This window comes from Eschrichtius robustus, chromosome 2 (assembly GCF_028021215.1).
Source record: "Eschrichtius robustus isolate mEscRob2 chromosome 2, mEscRob2.pri, whole genome shotgun sequence".
In the NCBI taxonomy this organism is placed as follows: domain Eukaryota; kingdom Metazoa; phylum Chordata; class Mammalia; order Artiodactyla; family Eschrichtiidae; genus Eschrichtius; species Eschrichtius robustus.
In genome coordinates this window covers 150,401,427-150,427,195 of record NC_090825.1, presented here as the reverse complement: position 1 = coordinate 150,427,195, position 25,769 = coordinate 150,401,427, and the positions used below count along the sequence as shown (strand labels likewise).

Here is a 25,769-nt window from a genome sequence, read left to right as displayed (position 1 = left end):
GATTAATATTTTAAACATTCTGGTTTATATTTGGAAAAAAACTCAGGCTGTCATGTGGAGGGAGGAAGGGGCGGGGGCGGGGGCAAGGGCAGCAGGGAGACCAATGAGGAAGCTCTAGACAATAGAAGATGGCGGCCTGAATTGGGAGGTGGTGTGGAAATGGAGCGAAGTGAGCAGATGTCGGGGGGCGGGATGAAGCCAGAAGCCTTGGGGATAGGTGGGATGAGGAGATGTGAGGAATGGAGATAACCAAGGATGATTGGGGGTGCGGGGATAGGGTTCCATTTCCTGAGATGGAGTAGTCCAGGAGAGGAGCGAGTTTGGAGGAAATCAAGAGTTGTCAGTGTGAGTTCCATCCTCCTTGCTGTGTGGATGCTGGAGGGCAAGATGATTCTTAACTGGGCTGTCGGCTCTATAGATGACCTATTTTTGTGTGTGGATTTAACTGGGGCCTCCTCACTGTGTGCAGAAAACTCCAGAGGGCTCTGTGTAGCCAACCAAGAAAATGAGATACCAGACTTTAAACTGTTATTTAATCAAGGAGCAAAAAGAAATTCTGAATTAGCCTCTGGTGACTGCATATGAATTACAGTTCCATTTAAATGGCTTCTTCCTAAATGCAGGGTGGTGGAGGGGTGGGTGGGATGGGGGAGAGAGAAGGCAGTGGCAAGTGTCTCGCACCATGCAGGGCATCCCCTCATCTTCCTCCTCCCAGCAAGCCCATCATGTTTGTTCTGTCGTCCCCATCTTTTTTTTTTTTTCTTTTTTTAAAATTATTTATTTATTTATTTTTGGCTGTGTTGGGTCTTCATTTCTGTGCGAGGGCTTTCTCTAGTTGTGGCAAGCGGGGGCCACTCTTCATCGCAGTGCACGGGCCTCTTACTATCGCGGCTTCTCTTGTTGCGGAGCACAGGCTCCAGTTGCGCAGACTCAGTAGTTGTGGCTCACGGGCCTAGTTGCTCCGCGGCATGTGGGATCCTCCCAGACCAGGGCTCGAACCCGTGTCCCCTGCACTGGCAGGTGGATTCTCAACCACTGCGCCAGCAGGGAAGCCCCTGTCGTCCCCATCTTACAGGTGGAAAATCTGAGTCTCGGATGGGGAAGTGACTTGTCCAGGGTCTCATAGCCTGTAAGCAGCAGAACCAGATCAGAATCCTGCTGTGTGGTCTCCAGAGCCTCTTGCTTTATTTTGCCGTCCCTATCATGTACCCACCATTCTATATTCCTCATTTTCTTTACATTGGCTTAAATTAGAATCCAAACCCCCAACCCATTTGACAGACCAGAAGGTCAGTGTCAGCCATTAGGGGAGCAGCCTGCCCCCGGTTTAAGGCAAAGGCCATACATTCTTAGGCCTTGCCAAATCTTCCAAGGGGTATCCTCTGTCACTGGGCATCAGCGGTACCCATCAGTCACCATGGAGATGTTCCCAGTCCCGGCTCCAGCAGAACTGGTGGTTCTGTGGTTTCTATGCTGCCCTTGGGACTCAAGGAGCTTTGTCAAGGTGGGACCCTGTCCAGGCTGGGGAAGCGTCTCCCACTCCTCTCTTGCCAACTTCAATAAAATTCTCCCTTCTCTTCACTGAAGACCTAAGCAGCCTTGCCTTCCTGCCCTGCCTCGGCCTCCCTGTGTGTCAAGGAGCACAAAGTCACCAACTTGTTTGAGATGCAGGAAGAGAAAAACCACAATAATAGAAAAGCTCAAATGATTGTCTCCATCTGTTATCCTGGAACACTTCTTTTCACCTCCCTTGGGCTGGGTCCTGTCCTAGGATCTGGGTGGAGCATGTTGAAACATGTCAGAACAGCCCACACTGATAGCAGGCTAGGAGGCATATTTTTATTTTTTAACATTTCATCATGGACATTTCAAACTTATCCAGGAGTAAAGAAATAGCATAATGAACACTTACGTATCCATCACACCAGTTTCAACAGCTCCTGGCCATTCTTGTTTAGATTAAACAAGAGGTATAGATTATACCTCTACCCATGCTCTCTCTTCCGTATGATCTTGAAGCAAATCCCAGACATTGTATCATTTCACCTGTAAATATTTTATTTCATGTCTTTGAGAGGTAATTATATATATTTATATTTTTTTATACTAAAGTATAATTGATTTACAATATTATATTAGTTTTAGGTGTATAAAATAAGTAAGCAACAAGGGCAGATTTTTTTAAGGAAGAAAAACTTTCCAGCTGAAAACCTTTGCTTATATGAAAATGGAAGACCATGATTTCCAGAGGGATGAGAGATTCTAAGATCTTCACTCCACTGTGCAGGTCAATCAAGTCCTGTCCCCTCACTGTTTCCCTTTCCTCATCAGCAAAATGCAAATGAGAGTCCCCACTTTACAGATGAGAAAACTGAGGCCCAGAGAGGAAATAGGATTTTTCCAAAGTTACCAGATTTTATAGTATTTGGGCTAGCTAGAGACAAGGGGTCACTTAAGCAGGCTAATACTTTTGGTTTCTTCAAATTAGTATTTTCTAAATACTTGGTCAACATTTATTTAGAGGTGAGGCTGGGAGCTGCACAGAGAAGGATGAAGAAAGGGGACCCTGGGGTTGCCTCAGCCTGTCCTTCACTCTAGCAATTCCATTCTGGTCCCAACTTGCATAATCCACCCAGCAGAACCAAAATCCTGCAGTTACCCTGCCCACTCTCCTTTGAAGGCAGTTTAGCAACCATCTGTTATTCAGTTTGCCCTGGGTCTCACTCTTGCCCCAGCTTCTTCAGTGATTCCTTCCAATCCCACAGGGTTTTCTCACTGAGATGAGTAGGGGTGATGCAAATGGCAGAAAACCCAACTCAGTTATCTCAGCAAAAGGGGAAATGTATTGGTCGATATAAGTCCAATAGAGTCTCCTTCAGGATTGGTTGGCCCCAGGGGAAATCTGTCATCCTCCCCTTTCTGGCTTGCTTTCCCTGATATTGGCTCCCTTCTCAGGCAGGATCTGCCCTCTGGTGCAGCATGGTGGCCTACTTCTGGCTTACATCAGGTCCTTTCCTCAGCCCAGCAGAAGGGAGAGATTCTCTTTCCTGGCTCTCATTGGCTCATTTTGGGTCACGTGCCTATGCCTGAGCCAATCACCATGGCCTGGAGTTGAGATATCCTTGTTGGATTAGATCCAGATCATCTGGCAGTGGGTCAGCCTCTTCCAAACCCCAGTGGAGTGAGACTAGAGGAGTTTTGGTTCCCAGAGGAGAATCAGTAGTTGACTGAGGAAGAGGGATGGATGCCGAGCAGCAAGTAATGGATTTCCACTCTCCAGTTATATTTCTAGGGATATTAAATGTCTCTTAGTTGAGCCCTGGGCAACCACCAGCTGCTCTGTCTTTTACTGCAGCATCAGTTGTGTCAGAGCTGTAATTAGAGGCCAGGACTCCCGGCTCTCAGACCATGCTTGTCATGTCATTTCCCTCCCACTTTCTGCAGGTGTGGTCAGCAGGCAAACCCCCCCACCCCGGGCATCCCTGGGCAGTGCCACCTGGGGCAGGCCTGCCTCTCATCTTAGCCAAAAGCAACTCTCAGCCTCTTAGTCCGAGAATCAGGGAGTTGTTTCCTGTTGGCCCTGCCATCTGATCTGCTATGACCTTGAGCACACTCTTCACATCTCTGAGCCTCAGTGGTATATTTTAAAACACCTGTAAAATGGAGCTAATGGTGATACTCACCTCCCAGGGCTGTGAGAGGCCAAAATGAGCTTGTGATTTGTAAATGAGTGTAAAAATGGAAAGAATAATACTAACCATTACTATTGCTACCTGTTTCTTCCTCTGGGGAAATATTTTTTTCTTCAGCCTACCCCTTTTTCCTCCGTTCCCCCCAGGGAAGCAGCAACTTGCTCATGGCTTTGATTGAGATGAGTTTTGATGGCTTGGAAGCTTTCAGAGCCACCCACTCTTCCTCCTCCCATCCTGCTGAGCTGACAATTTCGTATGACATCAATTCCTCTGACAGCCGTGTAAACAGATGGTGGTCCCCGCTGCCCGGGGTGCTGGGGAGCGATACCATGGTAACCTGCTAAACTGTGACAGGTGCCAGGACGGTGGGAAATCCAGCACCTTCAGACACACACGCACACGGCTCCGGCAGTGGGCCCTGGGTTGTGGGTGTATCTCAGACACACGGAGTCAGGGCTGGCCCATGTGGCAGCAAGGTCGCGGGCTCGAGTGCGGACCTTGCCCCTTCCTAGCCGTATGATCATGGCTGAATTGCTTCCTCTCTCCTGGCCCATGTGGGATAATTAGCCTCATCGCAGAGTAGCAAGCGTATGGATCTGAACGTGCCTAACTCTGGGATGGGTACATTGGTGGTGCCCAATAAACGTTTGTTGAATGAATAAACAAATGGGTGAAAGAGACCCAGAGGATCAACTCCCTAGAAGCTGGTTGGAAACGGTGCCCCTTGCAGGTCCTGGTTGGAAGAGGGCAAAGTGTGTGACTATCTGGGGTCTGGCCACCCCAACTCCTTCTCTGAATGGTTGGGACCCAGTACTTTGCAAGGGGTGGGATCTCCATTCCCAAGTGTCCCCAGGGCAGGGAGGGTAAGTTAGCACTCCCAGCTCCCAGCTGGCAAACTGATGAGTGGGCCTGGGAGGGTCTGAGTTTATGGATTCCTAGCTTTGCGTAACTCTGCCTAATTGCCTCGGTTTCCCAAATTGTCCTCTCATCCCTGCTGGGCTTGGAGCTCTGCTTTAAACTGTGGGCTATTCCAAGCTCAGAGAGGGGCAGTGACTTGACTAAGGCTACACAGCTAGCCATACCAATCACCAGAGCCTGGGGAACCTCTCTCATTCTGCAGCCAGGCTTTGTGTGGAAGGGTCCTTCCCAGCCTCCCATCGGCCCTATGAGCCCTGTTCTTTCACATGGCTTCCCCATACCATCCCCATTCCCTCCTCTTTCTCATCGTCCTCCTCTTATTCCACATGTCTCGTGGCTGGGTTGCCCCCTGTCTGAAAGGTAAGTTTCAAAACGAAGCAGAGCTCAAGCTCAGTCAGGCTCAGTCTGCCACTGACCAGCTAGATGTGGCCTTGGGTAAGTGACTTCAACTTTGGAAGTCAGTTCCTTCATATGTCAATGGAGAAAGATGATTTAATAGATGGATTAAATTAGATAATATCTGCAAAATGCATGGAAGAGTGCCTGGCATGTAGCAAATTTTCAATAAATAGTAGTGATTTTCGATATTATGAAGACAAGATCTCTCTTCCCTGTGGAAAGGTTGCTTTCCACCAATGGGATTGACTTCAAGCAGGATGAAGAGTGGCAGAAGCACAGGTGTGGGAGACAGCAGGATGTGGGTCAAGCTGTGTGACCTTGGACAAACATTTACCTTCTCTGAGCTTCTGTAAAATGGGGCCAATGATCCCTACCTACAGAGCTGTTGGGACTGGATGGGTACCTGGAGCAGAGCCTGGCAGAGCAGGTGCTCAGTCCATGCTAACATGATGCTGATTGTGATACATTCTCCTGGGACAAGGGTTATTTTGATGCCATTGAGTGCCGAGATCATCCAAGGCCGGGATTCTTCATACTGCATTCCTGGAAGGTGGCAGCATGACCTCCGCTTGCATACCTCTAGTGACAGGCAACTCATTCCTGTCTAGTTGGACGGTTCTGCTAGAAGCTGAACTTCTATGGAGTTCAAATTTGCCTTCGTGTGGGCTTATTCTCTGCGGTCTCTAGTTCTGCCCTTGGGGCCACCAAGACCAGCTTTCCCTCCACTCTCTTGGGGCTCAGCAGCTCGCTCCTCTAAGCCAACAAGAACCAGAATGGAGGAGATAGATGGCCAAACAGATGCCCCACGGCATCCCCTTCTCTTCCCTCCCCCACCCCCCGAAAAGCTTTCTGACCTTGTTGGCCAGGCTGGAAAGTTTGAGAGCTGGCAGGCAAGTATGAGAGATTGTCCTTGGGCAGGCTAAATGGGCTGAATCCCAGGGTGGCCCCGTGGTGGAGGACCAAACACGGCAGGGCCCAGGATGGAGACCAGAGTGTGCACTGCCATCTCACGGGCCCAGGTGTGGGTCCAGCTCCCTTAGTTACGACTGTGTTGGCGGGTGTGTGACAACAATTCCTGCCTCATAGGGTTTTTTTTTAAGAATTAAGTGGTTAGAGATATTTTAATGTCTAACATGGTTTTCGGAATCTGCTAATAATCATTTTTTTTGGACCCCTAATCAGTGAATGGGTTAATCTGCTCCAGAGGAAAGCTTCAAATGAGCCAAGCTTTTAAACATTCATTACTCTTTCAGCTTCAAAGTTTTTTTAAAAAAATTATTTTATGCTTCTTTTAAAATTCATCAGCTTGGGGCAAGCTGGCTGCCTTAATAACAGCGCTAAGGAAATGTTGATAAAGTTGCGCCAGTAACAGTCCCAGGAGGGAGGCAGCATCCAAACAGTCTCTGGGGTCTTCCAGTCTTCCCTTTAGGGCTTCAAGTGAGGCTGGACGCCTCTAGACCCTCTTGTATGGCTGTGTTAGCCACCCTGATGTCATATGGCTCCCGTCTTCCCTACAGGAGACAGGGCAATTAAAAGGAGGGCAAGCTAAGACCCCAAAGAAAGGAGGAAGTAGGTCATAACCCACCGTACTTGTGTTCCAGGTTTTGGTAAAATTCAAGGCTCAGACTATTTACTTTTCCCACTTTTGTTCTCATTTCCATCACACGTTATTACACTCACTCACAGGCATAATGGAAGCAGAGACGGGGGAGCACACAGATGGGAGAGGAAAGGACTCTCAATCCTTCCTTTTCATTCTGGTCCTGAACAAGTTATGGAATCCTGAACTTGGAAGAAAACTAAAAGGTTCTTCAACTGAGCTGGCTGCCTAGGAGAGGGATGCGATGGTTTGAATGTTTGTGTCCCCTGCCCCAAATTTGTGTGTTTAAATCCTGATCCCCAAGGTGATAGAATTGGGAGGGGGAAGTGATTAGATCATGAGGGTGGAGTCCTCATGATTGGGATCAGTGCCCTTATAAAAGAAGCCCCAGAGCGCTCCCTAGCCCTGTCTGCCGGGTGAAGACACAATGAGAAGTCTGTGACCTGGAAGAGGGCCCTCCCTTGACCATGCTGGCACCCTGATCTCAGACTTTCAGCCTCAAGAACTGTGAGAAATAAATTTCTGCTGTTTATAAGCCACTCAGTCTGTGGTATGTTGTTATAGCGATTTTAATGGACTAAGGTAACTGCAAGAAGGATCCCTGGAAAGATGTGGGCATCCAAGGCCCCTTGCACACTTCCTTCGTGGTGAGCTCATTACCTTGCAAAAAGGCTCAGGAGAGGGGAAAGACCTCTGAAGCAAGAGTGAAGAAATATGAATTCTAGACTTGCCTGCACTGCTGAGTGGCTACATTATTTGGACAAGGTGCTTCCTCTCTCTGGGTCTCCATTTCCTCACATGTCAAATCAGAGGCTTGGACTAGCTGACAACAATAATAATCTAGAAGTCATCACTGTTTGGGTGCTTCATGTGCACTAGATTCTGAGTTAAGTGTATGATATAAATGATCCATTTTCACTCTCCCAACAACTCTAAGTTTCTTTGGAGAATCTGAGTGTCAGTAAAGATCATATTAAATCTTAGGTCTTTTGTGTATCTGAAAATTATTCCAACAATGCTTTTATATATTTGCAGACATCAGCCTCTTGATAAAGAACAAGGAATTTCCAATTAGATATGTATCAGGATTAGGTGCTCCTGCATGTAACAGAAATCCCAAAAGTAACAGGGGCTTAAACACACAAGGGTTTAATTTACTGCAAGTAAGGTTAGAGTGCAGGGTTGGTATGGAAGTTCCAGAAACTCACCAGGCACCCAGCTTCCTTCTATCTTTGTGCTCTGTCGTACAAAACTTCCATCCTCAAGGATATCAGGTGATCCAAGAAGACTCCTGGAGCTCCAACCATCGCAGCTCCCCTGGAGGCAGCAGGAAGAGGAAGAGAGGAAGGGCAGAAAAGTGTGCACTTTGGCTGAATCAGCTCCCTTGGGTCAGCCTTCCTGGAATGCTCAAAATTCACTTTCATTTTCACATCATTGGCCAGAACTTAGTCATGTGGCCACACCTACCTGCATGGGGAGGGTAGGAAATGTAGTCTTTTAACTGGGCATGTTGCTACCCTGAATAAAATCTTTGCTTGTAAGGAAGAAGAGAGGAAGGGACACTGGCTGACAAATGGAAGTCTCTGTTACAGATGCTTATGTGCAAAGGACTGTCCGAATAATCACAGACCAAGTGGACCATTTGGTAGATGTATTGATGTAGCAGTTTGAACCTGGAACATAAAATACCAATGTTGGTACCAGTTAGGAATCGCTTGGTTGTGAGAGAAACCCCATCTCCAACTGACTTAAACAAGGCCATTTGTAAGGGCACATATTTTACAAACATTTATAAGGCCACATATTTTACTTCCAGAGGTAGGGTTAGCTTCAGGGTTGGTTGATTCAGCAACTCAACAACATCATCAAGCCTGGGGTCTGTCCACTCATCTCTTCTCTTGTACAGGTGTTGGCTTTATCAGAGGCAACTGGCTACAGTGGTTCCAGGGATCACATCGAGACCCAATAATAGCCAAGCAAAGACAAGAGAACGTCATTTCCAGTGACTTTCTCTTAGGAGCTACAAAATGTTCTCAAAAGCCTCTCATGCCTCATCTAAGCAATGATGACTTCTAGATTATTATTTTTATCAGTTAGTCCAACCCTCTGAACAAATCACTGGCAAGGGGAAGGGGCAATTAAACCATGTCTGGAGCTGGGGTCAGCTTTCCTGAAGCTTGTGGTTACTTGGGGGAGTAGTAGATACCTTAACAAAATTGGGGTTCTGTACACAGGGGCCAAAGGGGGAAGCATGCTAGTAGGCAGTGAACAGTGTTCACTGCAGTTTGGATACAGGTACTATCGTCTCCATCTTGCAAAAATGGGATAGAGGCTCAGAGAGGTAAAGTGACTTGTTTGAAGTTAAACAGCCAATGAGCAGCAGAGATAGAGCCTGAATCAGGGAGGGTCATCCCAGATTTAACATGCTTAGTATACTGCTCTGCAACCAGAGAATGGGGGGGGGGGGTTCCTCAGAAATCAACTGTATCCATGCTTCCCAAACTTCAGCCATTCGTCCACCACCTCTGTGATGTTTTTCTCATATTTACTTATATCTGCACAATGATTTACTCAATATTTTTATTTAAATAATACCACCTTTATAATTTCTCTTCACGTAAACTCACAATTTTTACAATTGCACTTAAAAAGGAAACTAACACACTGACATAAATAGAAAACTAGTACTGCTTGCTAGAAATAGAAGGTAAATTAGAAAAAGAAACACAGTTGAAAATAACACTCGTATCTATTCTAGAGAGATGCCTTACCTGATAGAGATACTGAGCTCAAGGTCTGCTCTGTTTCTGTTAGGAAGAATGATGACCAGGAGTGAGGAAAGCATTAAAGACTTAACCAGCACCAAGTTGAGGCTTCCTCCTTGACGAAATGACTTAAAGAGAATGGAAAACAACAGTGCTTTCCTATGATGCAATTCAATGCCATGCAAGTCTCCTCCATACGCTTGGGAAGTCATCCCACATACCATTCTTTGAGAAACCTCAACTTAGATTGCAGCCTGATGGGTTAGCGACTGCCACATTACACTCGACAACAAGATCTCAGGGGGCACACAACAATAACACTCATTCTCAGAGATCTGTGGTTTAGCTGGTCCTCAGCCAAACCAGGCAGGAATTGATTAAGTGACTCTTCTGACTAGCTGGGAACAGCGTTGGCAAAATTTTTCTGTAACAACAAGTCAGAAAGTAAACATGTTAGACTTTGTGGACCACACAGTCTCTCTTGCAATGAGTCAGCACTGCTGTAATGGTGTGAAAGCAGCACAGACACGACATAAATAAATATTCAGGAGTGTGTTTCAATAAAGTTTTATTTATGAACACAGACATTTGAATGTTACATAACTTTCACATGCCACATAATAGTATTCTTCTTTTGATTTTTTTCAACCGTTGAAAAATGTAAAAACATCCTTAGCTCTAGGGCCAAATCAAAACAGGTGATGGACAGGATTTGACCTGAAGACCGTAGTTGGTTCATCCCTGGTCTACAACAAAAGCTGTCACTGCTTCTGCCATGGCTGGCTTCCTGGGTGTATGACCTGTAAAACTGCACAGGGCCATGCGCGTAGAAATTATTGATCTTGAAATTATTTTTACTTTTTGAATAAGAGACCCTGCATTTTCATTTTACAGTGGGACCTGCAAAATTATGTAGCCAGTCGTGACTCTGCTCACATGTGGGACATGGAGAATTATCCCCCAGCAGTGGCCTCACTGATGCAAACTCGCCTTGTGGTGATGGCAGAACTGCAAGAAGCTTAGTGGAAATGCCTGGGTCTGTTAATGTCTAAGCTTGGAACAGTCTCATTGTCACTTCTGTCCACATGTTTTGGCCAAAGCAAGTCATATGGTCAAGCCCACAATCAAAGAAAGGGGAAATATACCTTGTTCTTTTAATGAGAAGGACTAATCATATGAAAAAGAACTTGGATGCAAGGAGAACTGAAGAACTGGGGCCAATAATCTGCCACCAACCCTAGACAAGTACGTTAATCATTCTGGTTGTTTGCACACTTCAGTATCAAAGAACTCCTTACCCAGTCCTTATGTCTGTAAGTTTTATTAGTCCCCTGCTCCATCAGCCCAGGCAGAGGCAAGGACAAAAGATCTGTGTGTGTCCTGAGGTTGATTTCAGGGAGCAGCCGTACACAAATAGACTTTCTTCCCTGTCTATGGGAGCAGGGAGACAAACAGCACAGACCTGATTCAAGTTGTGTAGAAACAAGGGACTAAAACGAGCTGGCATTTTGAATGTATGAGCCAGCATGCCAATCTCCTCCCACAAGACTTAGCAAGCTCCCTTTCCTGGAAGAGTCCTCTTGGGGATCTCTGTACCTTGGATAGCACGTTTGTGCTGAAAAACCGGAGAAGAAAAATGACTGGCTCGCATGCTACTTGGGGAATTCTTTCTAGGTTTTAAACACGTTTGAATAAACAGAGTGAGTCCACAAATATATATCTGATTATACCACTCCCCTGTTTAAAGTCCTTTCCTGGTTCCCACTGCCCATGCTTGGTTTTACATCATGGCCCTCTGTGACCTGGCCACCACCCGCCTACACACCTGCATTTCCTTCCACAACCTGCTGAGTGCGAACATCTGGACATACTGGCCATCTTCCACCTATAGGTCTTTGCACCCATTGTCACAACCCTGGAGGTCACCAGTGTGATAAACCATCTCAAATACCTTTAAAAAGGAAAGGAAAAATTATTGGCTTGTGTAATTGAATATCTCATGGTGGAGGGAGCTTCAGTCATGCAGAGGTGCTTAAATAATGCCTTTAAGAATATGCTTTCCTCTGTGTTGCCTTCCCTCAGGCAGGCACTCCCTTCACAGTGATCAGTAGCAGCTCCAGGGGAAAATAAAAGTCTCTTTTCTAGACATTCCAGCAGAAGTCCCAGGACTGACTCTCATTGGCTGATAGGATCATGTGTCCATTATTGAGCCAATGACATGGGGAGCTGGAGTGTACTAATTAATTGACCAGTTTCAGAGCCTGTGCCTGTTCACACCTTCCCTGATTTCTGCATGCCCCTGGCTTTCTTCCCACATGGCCTTCAACTGCTGCACCTGTGCATGTCCCCTCAGATCAGCTACTGGTGTGCACACCTCGCTACATACTCCATCTCCACGAAAAACCCATTACACTTGTGATTTTATGAGTTTAATAGCTTGACCAAAGACCTGAGGGTTATGGAGGCATCATATGGCTCATAGCAGACCTTCTGCCTTTAGACAGGCTCCCCTTCCAAGAACACCTTTCTCTCCAGTGTGGCACTCCCCTGGGCCCAGCCTTGACTCCTCCTGTCCCCCTGCAAGGCACAGCCCTGCCAGTCCAGTCTGCACTTACCTGCCTGCCCTCTCCCCCACCCCCCCCCCACCCCGCCCCCGCTGACTCCTTTTCCTAATTCTGGTAAATAATTTACATGGTGGCAGTTCTAATAGTCTGTTGAGTCTCTCTTTCTCCTCTCTGCAGGGTCTGAGCTCCCTGAGGGCAGGGCTGTGTCCAGGTCATCTCTTGGTCTCCACCGCTTAAGACAGGGCATGGCACTGAGTAGGTGCTCAGTGGAGGCTGAATTCAAAAACTGCTTTCAACAAAAGGTTGCATTTTAAAAAATCAGAAGGAATTTCTTTGGCTCTGTCGGAAGCACAGAGAGTGTGGGTGAGTGATGATTTCAGCAGAAATGCCACGGGACGCGCTGGTTCTCAATTATTTATGGGGCTAAGGAGATGTGTTCCCAGAGCACCGCGTTATATTCCGAGGATGTCCGGGCAGAATGTGAGTGACTTTGTCCCTTAGTGTCCCTGCAACCGTATTCTGCAGATGCCAGGGAGGGGGGCTTCTAGCTTCTTCTTGCAGCAAAAAAGAACTATCTCTTTTGGAGCTGAGTTCTGCTCCTGCCTTGTTACTGCTTCTCAGTGTGCTGGCAAGGGTGGTGAGGTGAGAGTTGGACAGTCTCTGGAGGCAGACAGATCTGGGTTCAAGTCCTGCTCTGCCCTGGGTCACTCTTCGCTTCCCCCTCTTTGGGCTGCCATTTTCTCATCTGTGCAATGGAGACCAGCACTACTTCCCTGCTAGAGGACTGGGGCATCAGGAAAACTCACAGCCCAACACTGGGTGCAACAGTAGATGCCCATTCGATGGTAGTCCCATGCTCTGTGCTGGCTAAGCTGGGTCCAGCTTGACCCTGTGTGGCTCTGAGTTCTTTGAGTCTCCCATCGGTTCAGTTTCTGGATGGAATTTTTAAAGAGATTTACAGATTTGCCTTTCATTTGAACCAGTGGGTAGAGGTTGTATAATGATCTGCAAGGGATTTCTCCTTGTTTATGGAAGGAAGAGGCAAAGCGTTTTCAGGCAAGACTGTTAGTGCTTTTCTCAAGAGCAGAGAGTATGTCAGTTCCAAAGACAGGAGTTGTGCTGGTCCTGGGCCAGAGGATGTGCTGGTCCTAGAGGACATACACAGGCTCTGCAGTCAGACAGTCTTGAACCTTTACCTTGTCCTTTGGAGACCCCGGAAGTGGCTGGGGCTGGAGGCCTGGAGTCCTGTCCCCATTGGTGCTGGCCTGGATTTTCACCATGCATTTCCACTTTTGGGTACTTTCTATGGTGTTCATATGATGAGCAGCAGAGCCTGTGACCACAGAGCCATCCTGGGGTCCTGTGCCCCATAGTTTCTTAATAAGTTATTGTTGAATGCTTTACTTGATGAGGAAATAGCCTTGCACTTGGCAAGAAATGGAGCTTGGTGCAAATTTTATGTGTGCTTGGCTCAGTGTCTATTCCCTCTGAACATCAATTTCTTCATTTGTGAAAGTGGGTATATAACCACCGACTGTGCTGGGTGTTTGAAGTTGAAATACAGTCACAGTTGGAGAAGCACCTAACACATAGTTAGCACTCAATCCGTGATGGCTTCTCCCTCTGAGTGCCCTGCTGCCTTCTTCAGAATTTCAGAAGTCTCCATTTTTCCCTTTATGCTTCCCTAAATAAATAATTTTCTCCTTAAGTACTGCCTTCTAGATAAATAAAACTCTCTTATTTAATTTGATTGTTTTCCTGTTTGTTTGTTTAATTACTACCATTAAGACGTTGGTGCTCTCTTGTATTCTCTCATGGCAAATGTGATATTTTAGCTCCTCTTCGGGATACTGTATTTGTCAAGTTTCTGCTGTTGCTAGCATCAGAAACTTGATTCAACGTGGTTCAAGGAAAAGAGGACATTTATTGGTTTCTGTAATTAAATATTCTAGAGAGTTGCTTAAGCCAAATACAAGGTTGCATTCAATCAGACAATGGACCAGGATGCAGGGTCTGTTGCTTGGCTCTGCTCCCTGCGTTGCCCTCACTCTTGGGTAGACCAGCATTTTGCTTCCGTCCTCTTCTCTCAACAGCTCCATTGAAAGAGGTTTCCTTTCCCATTAGAGACACCAAGAGTCTTGGGTCTGGGTCCGAACCCTGCAGCTGGGGAACTGTGACATGCCGGCCAGCCCTGCTGGGTTCCGTGCCTGCAGCTGGGGGTGACGGCTCAGCCCCGTCCTAACCTCATGGGCTGTGAGAGGCATGGGGTGAGTCCCAGAGGTAAATCAGGACGGGGTTCTGCTATCTGAGGCCGGAGGAAGAGCAAGCAGTGGGATTCTTTTCATTTCTATTTCACAAGTGAAGAAACATCCTGTGTCTGTGAGCAGCTAGTTCAACCCACTCTGATAAGCTTACTTCCTCTGAAAGATGGGACCTGGGTATAAAATAGTCAACGCTTTTTTGGGAACCAGCTTGCCTGTGTTGACTTCTGCCTCTGTCCAGGGCTCTATTTGGGGTCAGGCGCTCTGATGGGAGTGGGCAAGGTGTTGTCACGACCTTGTCAAGAGGGGTTCTTGATGATCTCATGCAAGACCACCGTCCTGGGTCTTTGTTCCCTCATCTGTGATACAGAAGCCATCACTTCGTCCTCCCAGAGATGTTTACGGGATTTGCCAAGGTGATGAGCTCTTCGTAAGTGCTCTGTGAACACAGGGTGGACTCTGAACCCGTGTGACCTTAGGCAAGTCGCTTCGGCTCGCTGAGCATCTTTGCCTGAGAAGGAGATCATAGCCCTGCATCCGGGATCAGACATGCAGGAGGCACTCAGTAAGCATTTGTAGACTGAAAGGAGATAGAACTTTGTAAATGACAAATACCTACCAGGTGCCAGATAGGTATTTTCATCGGTACAGTCTCACAGTTACTAAGCTATTTAGATGAGGAAACTGAGGCTCAGAGAGGCAAACTGACTTCTCTAAGATCACATAGCTGAGGGGCAGAGCCAGGCTTTGAGCTCATGTTCTTACCACTGTTGTAGTTTGCTTCCCATATATAGATCTCACCCTCTGGACCTGGCTAAGAGAGGTCACCTCTCATGCAATCCCCCCAGGGCTCCCCAGCTGGGTTAGGACCTCTCCTTCGTTTCCCACCCCCTGCCTCCCTGCTCCCTAGGCCTTCCATCACAGCCCTTACTCCCTGGAGTTGTAACTATTTATGTGTCCGTCTTCCCCCACTGGACCAGGGATCAGGCCTGATGTGCCTGATAGCCCCTGGTCCCTGATATGCTGCTGGGAGTGAAGATGGAGCTGGTAAGAAAAGAGTGTCTGGTATCACCCCCAGGTCTCCCTGTTGGACCTTGAGCAGAGTCCTGAACCTCGCTGAGCCTCAGTTTTCTATTCTGGGAAATGGGAATAACAGGACATTCTTAGCTGTGTTGTCGTCAGGATAGAAGTAGTATAACAGTAGTAACAAACATTATTTGAGGGCTTACTCATTCTGTTTATTTATTCCAACAATCTTTTAAGGCAGACAGTAAAACAATGCATATTTTATAGATAAGGAACAGACCGAGAGAGGAGAACTGATTTGCCCGGAGTTGCACTGCTGGAACCTATAACACGCACGGTGGGAGCTCAGTAAGTGGGATCTATAATAATGATAAATGTTCATGGAGTAACTGAACAAAGGCGCTCCACACTTCCTCCCTTGCCACCGTGGGTCCCTTGGCTCTTGTTAAATACCAGAGTCACCCGGGGTAGGTTACTGGGCTGTGACTGGCTAGGGAGGAGGGCATGGCTCCTTACACCAGGGCTGCGGTGGCTTCTGGAAGGAGGGTGGTTTGGGGCAGAACAGAGGCCTTGCCCAGCCAGCCCCGAGAAGCTACGGGGCTCACGAAATCTGATGTTCTTATCTGGAGAAATCACTGCGCCCCCTCCTCCATCCCAAATTTTCATTGCATCTTCCTCTTAGCCGCACCCTCCTCCTGCGGGAAGAGCGGCAGCAGACATACACGTTCTTCCAGGAGTAGCCTCTGACATTGCTGGAGCATTGATGGAGCCTGCGCGCCCCTTAAGGAAGGAAGGGCAGAGAGAGACACAGCATAGGGTGGCTCGGCATTGAGCAGGCTGGGCTCAAATCCCCGCTCTGACATTCACTGGCTGTGTGACCTTGGCCTCGTCCCATTTCCTCCTTGAAGGTGGGAGCAGTCACCACCCGGTCTCAATGGGTAAAGTGAATGAGGTGCCAGAAAAATGCCCTCAGAGCCTAGGTGCTCAGAGATGCTTTTTCCTTCTTCCTCCTCCTCCCCTTCCTTCCTGAGACATTTACTGAGAGCCTGCCAGGTACCAGATGTAGCAGAGGGTGGGGACTGTTTGCTAATCTCCCTCCTGGCTGGGCTAAGGTCCTGCACTTAGCTGGGTGAGGCTGGGAACTCTGGAGGTTCTGGAACCTTGTTTCCTGCCCTCAGAGCTGCATGATATGTCAGGGATGCCTCAGGGAAGAGCTGGAGATATTTGGAGTAAGAGGGAGGGAACTATGGAAATATGGGGGTGGGGCAGGAGTGGTGGGGAACTTGAGAGACTGTCCCAGTGCACAGCCAACGAGTGCTGAGGCTGGGACCATCACTGGGAGTGGAGGGGCAGTGGGGAGACGGGTCCAGTCAGGTTTTCCCAGAGGACTGGGGGAAAAGTAAGTTTAGGGGGCAGACTTGGAGCCACTGTCCAGCAAGAAGATGATTTTCCAGAGAAGTGATAAGCTCACTGTCTCTGAAGGCATTCAAATAGATACCCATGACTGTTGGGCAGAGACATGGAAGGGCTAGGACACCAGGAACCTCAAGGACCCTTCCTGATTCTCTCTCTAGGGGATGCCAGATGATCTGACTGCTCTTCTGTTGGGTGACCTTGGCCTTACCGAGAAGACCCCAGGGTGAGAAGCCTTGAGCTGGCTTTTGGGGCCCTGTCAAGGACGAGACACAGCAACCCTTGGCAAGGGGCCAATAACTCTTCCCTTTCCCTGATCTCAGGATGGCAGCTGTTGACTCTCCCCCAGCTTAGCATCTGGTTCTGGCAGATTCATGTTCCAGGAGCTGAGAGTAGCCAGAGAACAGATGGGCAGCTCATTACCTAATGGTGAAAGGACAGGGAAGGTCACGGGGGCTCTGGGAAGGCACTTGGGTGAGGTGCCCACCTGGAAGAGGTCGGGATCCTATGGGAAGCATTCCAACCAGGACCAGGCGAGCTGGGAGTGTGGAGAATCAGGGACAGCTTCCTTGGAAATGTGGCATGAAACAGAGTCTTGAAGGATGGGGAAGACTGAGGAGAAGGGGAGAGACATTGCCTGTAGCCCCGAGACCTGAAACCAGTGCCAGAGGCTGGCTTTGTCAGCATCCATTTTTCGTTGCCACTGCTAGAAATAGGATTAAGCCCAAATGGGATTCTGCTGTTGTTGTTATTGTTCACATAATTGAGAAACTGGCTTCAGGCATAGCTAGATCCAGATTCTCAAACAATGTTATGGTCTCTTTCCATTACTTACGTCTTCTTTCTCCATGTACTTTCTCAGAGGAGTTGGCCAAAGATGGCCCCAAGCAGCAGTTTATTCCCTAGTCACTCCAGAATAACTTACAAGAAAGTTCTCATTGTTCTGGCTTGGGGCACTCCTGCCCCTGAACCAGGCATGAAAGGCTCTGGTTGGCTTCAGCTGGGTCATGGCCCAACCCCCAGGTTAAGAATGTGCAGAAGTATTTCCATAAGGAAAGTTGGGGTGCAGTTACCAGAAGAGGGAGAGTGGATGTAGGACAAGGCAAAAACAAATGTCCATGGACAGGGCCTGATCCTGCCAATGGGCTTCCTGCTGGGATGGCTGCCACCCTTCCTTCTGACTTCTGAATACGCTTGGCTTCCTCGGCACTGCTCTTTGGCCCCCTGCACGGATGTTCCTTTTCTTGTTTGAGCATCCTCTTGGTGACCATAATAACCCCCCTAGATGTCTACATCCTAATCCCTGGAACTTGTGACCTTATATAGCAAAAGGGACTTGGCAGATATGATTAAGTTAAGGATCTTGAAATGAGGAGATGGTCCTGGATTATCTGATTGGGGTCCATGTAATCCCCTAATTATGTAAGTTTGCTTATAAGTGAAAGAAGGAAGCAGGAGAGGCCAAGGAGGGGATATGAAGGCAGAAGCAGAGACGGGAGGGATGCAACTGTAGGCTGGGGGCCGTGAGCCAGGGAATGTGGGCTGCCTCTAGAAGCAGGAAAGGCAGGGAACTAGATCCTGCCCTGGAGCTTCCTTGAGACCCATTTTGGACGTCTGACCCCCAGAATGGTCCAATAATCCATTTGTGTTGTTTGAAGTCATTAAGCTTGTGGTAATTTGTTACAGCAGCCATAGGAAACTAATACACCCCTTAGAACCTGGTATCTCACCTTCTGAATCTCTTACTCCACTCTGGTTTCCCTCCCTCCCCCAAAGATAGAACCATCTCCCAGGGACTCACCGTGGAAGGAAAGTTAGGATTCCGGTCTGTTCTTCTCAACCGGCCCCACCCCACCTGCCAGGCTGGGCCATGCTCTGGACTGTCATCCTCCGTTGGGACAATGGCCACACATCCTGCAGGTCTCAGCTTAAACGTCATCTCCATGGAGTCCTTCAACATGTTTTCGGCCTCCTTCCTTGCACACGCCCCGTCAGCTTGGTCACATTGGGGTATAACTACACATTTTTGTAAGTCTCTCCATTAAGCTTTGAGCTCATTGAGGACACTGATGGTGTCTGATTCACCAGTGTATTGCTGATTTCCGTCACAGGGACGGCACATAGTAGGTGCAAAGTAAATATTTGTTGAATGAATGAAGGACAAGAGACGCACCACTAGGCAAGTGAGGTAGGTCAGAGAGAAACCTCCCAAAGATGGGGTTGGACTTGACTGCTGCTTATTTGCAGAAAAATCCACGTTCTTCCTGGTTCTTGCCTCCCTTGTAGTTAGCTGTGGCTATGCGTTAATTTCTGAGTTCTGGCCCATGAAATGCGTTGGGCTCCCTTTTGGGCCTGAGGCTTTTAAGGAGCAGGTGTGTCCCTCCTCATTTTCTCCCCCTCCTAAAGCTGAAGGAGATGGAGACAAGGCTCTTGTTTTCAAGGGGACATGGCTACAAGTGGAGCCTTCTCCCTTATCACGATGAAGAAGAAACCCTTACTGACTAGGAATACAGGCTCAGGACTGTCATGCAAATTCTGATGTGTTGAGACCTTCTTTACTTGGATCTATGTTTCAGCAGCTTGTATTACTCTAATTAATATGTAAATTGGTACCTTGAAGTGAGGGTGTTGCCATAACAACAAACCTAAAGTATGTGGCACAGCCCAGGGCTGGGCAGTGGGTAGGGAGGATGTAGAGACCACAGGCAGGAAGGCTGGGGACTCGTGGCCTGCAGTTGAGAACATCTAATGATGCATTGCTTAAAATGGGCCATGGACATGGTCATTTTGGGAGAAGGGGTAAAGAGCCTGAAAGCGAGTGGGCACTCATTTCTTTCTGCTGCCCATAGCAAGGTATTACAAGAAAGACACAAGCTCAGATGAGAACCGTCCAGTCTGTGAGCTGAAATGAAAGGAAATAGAGTTCAGGAATGCGGGACCACTCTGGGTTGGTTGGATTTTTCTGACTTGGACATTGTGTGAACAAAAAATAAACTTCTGCTGTGTCTGAGCCTTCTTATACCCCTGGGTCTATTTTTGCATTACCTACCTATACAGGTGGGATTGGTGAGTACCACCTTTGGGTATAAACGGGACCCTTGACATACATACATACACACCCATCCATCCATTCATCCGTCCATCCATCCATCCATCCATACACTGGCTCAGACACCCAGCATGGCAAGGACGAGACTTCTCCCAGGATGGCTCCCCAGGAATCGGTGGCATGCGTCTGCAAGAAGAAGGCTGGACTCAGACGGTTGCAGGATTCCCAGTAAGCCAGTTGCAAAGTCCAGAGAGAGACGAAAAGGGCTCTGTTCACCCCCAAATAAAAGGCCCTGGGCTTTTCCCACTGAAAACAAGAACCAGTTCCTGCGCAATCAAACGCAAAGGCAAAAGTAAGAACTTGGAAATAAACGATTTGGAAAGTATCTTGTATTTGCTCAGTTCTACAATTAACAAAGTTCTCCCACATCTGTAATCTCATTTGATGCTTCCACCAAACCTATAAGGAAGGTCTTATTCACATTTTTCAGATGAAGAAAACTGAAGCTTCTTCAGACATAGAAAATAAACTTATGGTTACCAAAGGGGGAAGGGGGGAGGGATAAATTAGGAGTTTGGGATTAATAGATACATACTACTATATATAAAATAAATAAACAACAAGGACCTACTAGATAGCACAGGGAATAATATCTTATAATAACATAATGGAAAAGAATCTGAAAAAGAAAAAAATATATATATATATATATATGTGTGTGACTGAATCACTTTGCTGTACACCTGAAACTAACACATTGTAAATCAACTATACTGCAATAAAAAAAAAGGAAGCTTAAAGATTAGTGACAGCTAATGAGCAAGGGGGCTAACTCAAGGCCAGCTTCCCATCTCTAGGAGTTTGCTGTTTAAGGATTGAGATGTGGAAGGGCTTCTATTTCACTGGGGCGGGGTGAGTGTGCGAGTGTGTGTGAGTGGAGGTGGTAAATGACACTGGAATCCTGGCATCTCTGTAGGCCTTAGTGACCCCATGAATCAGGATTCTGCTGGACAGAGGGGCCATGGCAGGCAGGTCTGCTTGCCCAGAAAGATCTTTACCGATGATACCACTGAGGTTCAGAGAAGCCAGGGGCCTGTGTGAGGTTGCACAGCAAATGGCAGGCAAGCTGCGATGAACACCCTGGACTGTCTGCACCGAGGGCCTCTCTCTCTCTTTCTGCCCTGCCCTCCGTGGGCCTCGCCCCCTCAGCCGGCTCTCAGACACTCGGAAGGGGGAATCTTGCCTGCTCCCCCAGCACCCCAACTTTCCATGTTCCACGCTGCAGGGCTGGGCACAGGGACAGGAGAGGGAGTTTGGGATTGTGGCGGACTCAGGGGGGCAGACTGGTGGACTTGCCTCTCCTGAGCTCTGTGTGGGGTTGTTCTGGGGCTGCCCATCAAGATGCATGTGTTCTCCAGGCCAGGCCAGGCCGGGGAGAGAGCATTACCCCAGGGGGTTCAACACACCGGGAGAGACCACCAGAGGTCATTCATCTCGGTGGTGGCAGCCTGGCAAACAGTAGATGAGCTCTCTCCATCTGGGGCCCCCAGAGCTGCTCCGGCATTTGCTCATCTCGATCCTCCAGAGTTCCCTTCATTTTTGTGAGCTGACATCCTCCCAATAGATTCAGTTCCCTCAAGTCAGGGTTTAGGGCTTGCAGCCAAGCACTCCTGATGATGCAGACAGAAACCCTAACGGACAGTGGGAGAGAAAGTATTTCCCAAAGCCTTACCCAGAGCAATGCAGTGCACACTGACTGAGCGCTGACTGTGTGCTAGCTCCTGTGCTGAGCACTGGGGGTCTCCTTCTCCTTTGCAGCCCCGAGAGCTCACAGTCCGTGGGCAGGGGAAGAAGACAGTGGAGGGACAGGGCCAGTGTCAGTGCTCTGCGGTGCCTGCCATCTCCAGGGTAATAAACTCCCAACTGTTAATTCAATCGGCACCCCGAAGGGTTTGCTTCTGTTTCCTCTCATTTCCCTTAAAAAAAATCAATAAACTGTTCATGATGTCCTTAATGGAGACTAAATCGGAGCTTTTTATAACCTTGTTATGGGTTGGCATTTCCAACATTTTGTCCATAAAGCTAAAGTCCGGTTAATGTGCCATCATTTGGGAATCAGACAGTGGACTGAGACTCCTGGTGAATGATGAATTAACCAATCATCAGTCTGTGTTTGGTGGTTTACCGTTTCCGGGGACTCCCAAGGACATAGCAACAACCCCGAAGTTTAGAAGACGGAGGCTCAGAGAAGGGAAGGAACTTGCCTAAATTCACACAGCCAGGATGAAAATGGTAGCGCTTGGGTTTGATCCTAGATCTGCTTGACTCTGCTTTTCTTGTTAAACTGTGCAGATGAGTAGCTGAAACTCAGAGCTGCAGGATGACGGCGCTGGGCGGAAATGCTTTCTTCAGGGAGAAAGAAGCCTTAGGGAACGGCACTCGCAGGGGCTGCTGGATGAACATCTATGTTCCCGCACTGCCCCCTGGTGGCCTCCCCATGCCTGGCCTCCGGAGTCTGGGAGTATTGAGCTTGGGAATTTCAGGCTGGTTGCAGCTGTGTGTGGGTTCCAGGAGACCTTCCTGGTGGAGCAGCCCCTGCTTTTGGACAGCTGAATGTATAAGTCCTCTAGAACAGATTAGAGATGTTCATGTATTTACGTATTTGTGGGAAAAGTTTTCATCCATTAAATCATTCAACAGGTCTCCAGAGACACCTGGCTTCCCCAAGCCAAGATGCTGATGGACTTGGCCCAGCCCTTGCCTTCAGGGAGCCCCCAGCCTCGTGGGAGGGTAGAACCCTCTGAGAGACACCCACGATGCAGGGAGATGTGGGCACTGTGAAGTCACACCCAAGAGCATCCTGGGAGCCCTAAACTGGGCAGGAATGGGGAATGGAGGGAGGGGCCAGGGAAAGGCTGGTCAAAGAAGGTAGCAGGTGGGGTGAGTGTCAGAGGGGAGCTGGGGTCAGACGGGTCCAGAAGAGACAGACAAGTCAGCTGTGATGCAATGGCCCAAAGCTTCGGCGGTCCTCCCTTTCCAGGGAATTCATGTTGCATTCATCATTTTGTGTTCTTTACTTTTAGGAGACTCCCGTCCCCCCAGATTGAGTAAGCTTCAGGAGCTCCACCAAAGCTGGAGGAGCCAAGGCGGCAGCGGGGGCGGCAGCAGAGGATAAAGAGGACAGAGTGACAGAGGCAGAGAGCCGCAGGTTGGCCAGCCGGGAAGTGTGGATTCTGTCCTAAGGGCAATGGGGTCCCATTAAAAGGCTGGAACAGGAGAATGGTCGGGCCACTCCTGAGTCTGAAAGTTTTCTGCAGAACAAGGAGCTCTCCCAGTGCAACCCCCAGACCCAGGCAAGAGGGACCCCTGCCGTGGTCCCCATGCTTTGAAAGACCCTGTCCTGGCCCTCCAGCTGGGCCGCTCCCCATGGACGAGGAGTCCATGGGCCCTGGAGGATGTGCCACCTGGAGCCCACTGCCAACCCCTCTTCCAGATTGCATCCTGGGGACCTGGGACCTGCTTCCAGGATCTGTGCAGGCTTTGCCCCAGCTCCAGCCTCCCAAGGGTGGACCATACCGATGGTATGTGCATGGCTAGGCCCAAGGGTGGCTATTTTGGGGGTGTGGAGGGGTAGTTGGAGGGGGCCTAATGTAGAGCAGCAGGCAGCTGGAGCTGCTGTCAGGTAGGGGAGGAGGCCACCTCTGTGACCTCTCTTCATTGACCTTCATCCTCTCCACAGTGATCTATGAGCTCCTGCACTGTGCCCTATGCTGGGCTCACCCAGGGCCGGGCCAGGCTGGGCTTCCCAGGTGGGATGTGCTCTGCAGGCCTGGGTGCTGCTGGCAGGAAGTGCTAAGAATGGGTCCTGCAGGTGGATTGTGGAAGCCGGAGGCCGGGAGCTGCACACAAGCAGGAGGGGTATTCCAAGAGGAGCCAGGCTGGGAACAGACTCTAGGCCAGACAGGGGAGACAGAGCCCCAGGGCTGACTGCGCCTAGTGTTCAGACCCATGGGGAGGGAAGGGCAAGGGAGAGGGCCAAGACCCAGATGCCAGCACAGAGAACCCTCTGCTCATATTTGGTGCTTGTGTGTAGCACAGGAGTAGGTCAAGTGGCTTAAGAGCCCAGGGCTGGGGCAGAAACCCATGGGGAGAGGCCACTCTCGGCTGCGGAGCCTTATCTGGGGGTGGCCTATCTCTGGCCATCTGGTCTCTGGGACACAGGCCAGAAATCCCGTTTCTCCAGGAATGGGATTTCCACGGTGTCTGTAGCCCCCAAGAGGCAGCAGGAATCTCCCCAAAGGTGGGGAGGAGGTGCTTCTCTGGCCCAGCCTGGTAATTAGATCCTTCAATTGCAATTACTTTTGCAATTAGCTCAGCTGGTAATTGGAACTGGAGGTGATAATTTCTGCCCTTCATGGAAGCTCCCTCTGAATTGGGCTTTGCTTATCTGTCCAGGGTACAGGGTGGTGCTCTGGGAGCCCTGGGCTCTGTGGCGGGAGCCATACACACTCAGCCCAGGGCTTTTGGGTTCTGCTGGAGCCCCTGGGGTGGGACATTTTGGGCACGGCAAGGGGGTGCTTTGTGTTCTCCCCTTGAGTGCAGGAGAACACTCTGGCTTAGTGACTTGCTTCTAATCAACAGACTATGACAAAGGTGATGGGTGCCACTTCCATAATAGTTTACAAAACTATCCATGATGGTTTCATGGCTTGCTAGCAGACTCTCTTTCTTGCCTCTGGCTTGCACGCTTTGATGAAGTCAGCTGCCATGTGGGGGAGGCCCACGTGGCAAGGAACTGATCCAAGGTCTGTGAGGAACAGAATGCTACCCACAACCACCGAGTGAACCTAGTCAGACCTTCAGATGAGACCATAGCCCCTGGGCCAACACACCTTAGTTGCAGCCTCCTGAGACTGTGAAGCAGAAAAGTCAACTTAGCAGGTCCCAGATTCCTGATGCTAGACACTGTGAGAGAACAAATGTGTGCTGTTTTAAGTTGCTAAGTTTGGGGGTAATTTGTTATACAGCAATAGGTAACCAGTACACAGACAAACTATTAAAATTACATACATTCTATCCTTTGACCTTGACGAAGTATACTTTAAAAACTACCTGGAAGGTCAGGTTCAAATCTAGAATCTTTAGACTCCTTGGAGATCTTTACCAGAACATGGTGGGAGAGACATTGGCATGAGGCCACCCCTCCTCTCTTCCACCTTGGCTCCATCCCCTATATCCCAGGTCTTGTAACATACTCAAGGGTTAAAACCCCCTACATCTCCCCCTGAAATAGCCCCCCGGGGCCCAACCATGCATATAGTGCATAGTCTGCCCTCTCGAGATTAGATCTGGCGCAAGGGCTGCACAGGACCTAGAACTGGGCTTTAGCACCATGTGGCTGAGGAAATCCAGGGATCTAATTCCTCCAAGTGTGCTTTACAAGGGAGGAGCGGGTTCCTGTGAGCACATCCTCTTGGCCTGACAGACCCATGACCCCGGGAGGTGCAGCTGGAGGGCCAAAGAAGGATTTTCCAAAGCACAGGAACCACAGTGGGGGCCCTCTTGCTTGGCATCCATGGGTGATCTTGGGAGAGACCCTCATTCCAACCTTCTCAGATGGGTGAGGTACCCCCAGGGATACACCTGAGCAAAAGCCACCCCAGAGAGACAGGAATGAAAGGGAGGATAGAGGTCATGAAAAAATACCAACCCAGGGTCAGAGCTGGTGCCACACATCTGCTCCCTCCTCCCTGATTCAATATTCATCGGGATCCACTCTGTGCCAAGCTCTTGCCAGGCCCAGGCAACCAAGGATTTGAAGGGCACAGCCCCTGCCTTCTCAGTGAACCAGGGAAGACATAACTCGAAGCAGATACAGTCCTTCTCCCCCAAGCATGCATACGGGTTCTTGAAAAGCTGTGCCCAGCAGAGGTTTTGGTTCGACAGACCCTCATTCAGTGAGAATTCACTGAGTACCTATTACATGCCAGGAGCTGGGTATTAGGCAGGAAAGGATTTATCAGCAGAGGGGTTATTAGAAAGCTCACAGATTTGTGGCAGAACTGGCTGGCTGGAGCTGTGA

At 48.9% G+C, this 25,769-nt stretch overlaps 1 long non-coding RNA gene across 2 annotated transcripts; it reads right to left on the bottom strand.

The window, feature by feature from the left end:
* Window positions 1-611: 611 nt before the first annotated feature.
* LOC137758613 (uncharacterized) lies at window positions 612-9,483 on the bottom strand. Of its 2 annotated transcripts, XR_011073025.1 has the most exons (4): window positions 9,381-9,483; window positions 7,818-7,926; window positions 1,913-2,046; window positions 612-1,127 (listed from the first exon to the last, which is right to left on the bottom strand). It is a non-coding gene; the product is annotated as an uncharacterized lncRNA (long non-coding RNA). The 2 variants fall into 2 exon arrangements; XR_011073024.1 differs by lacking the exon at window positions 1,913-2,046.
* Window positions 9,484-25,769: the final 16,286 nt, after the last annotated feature.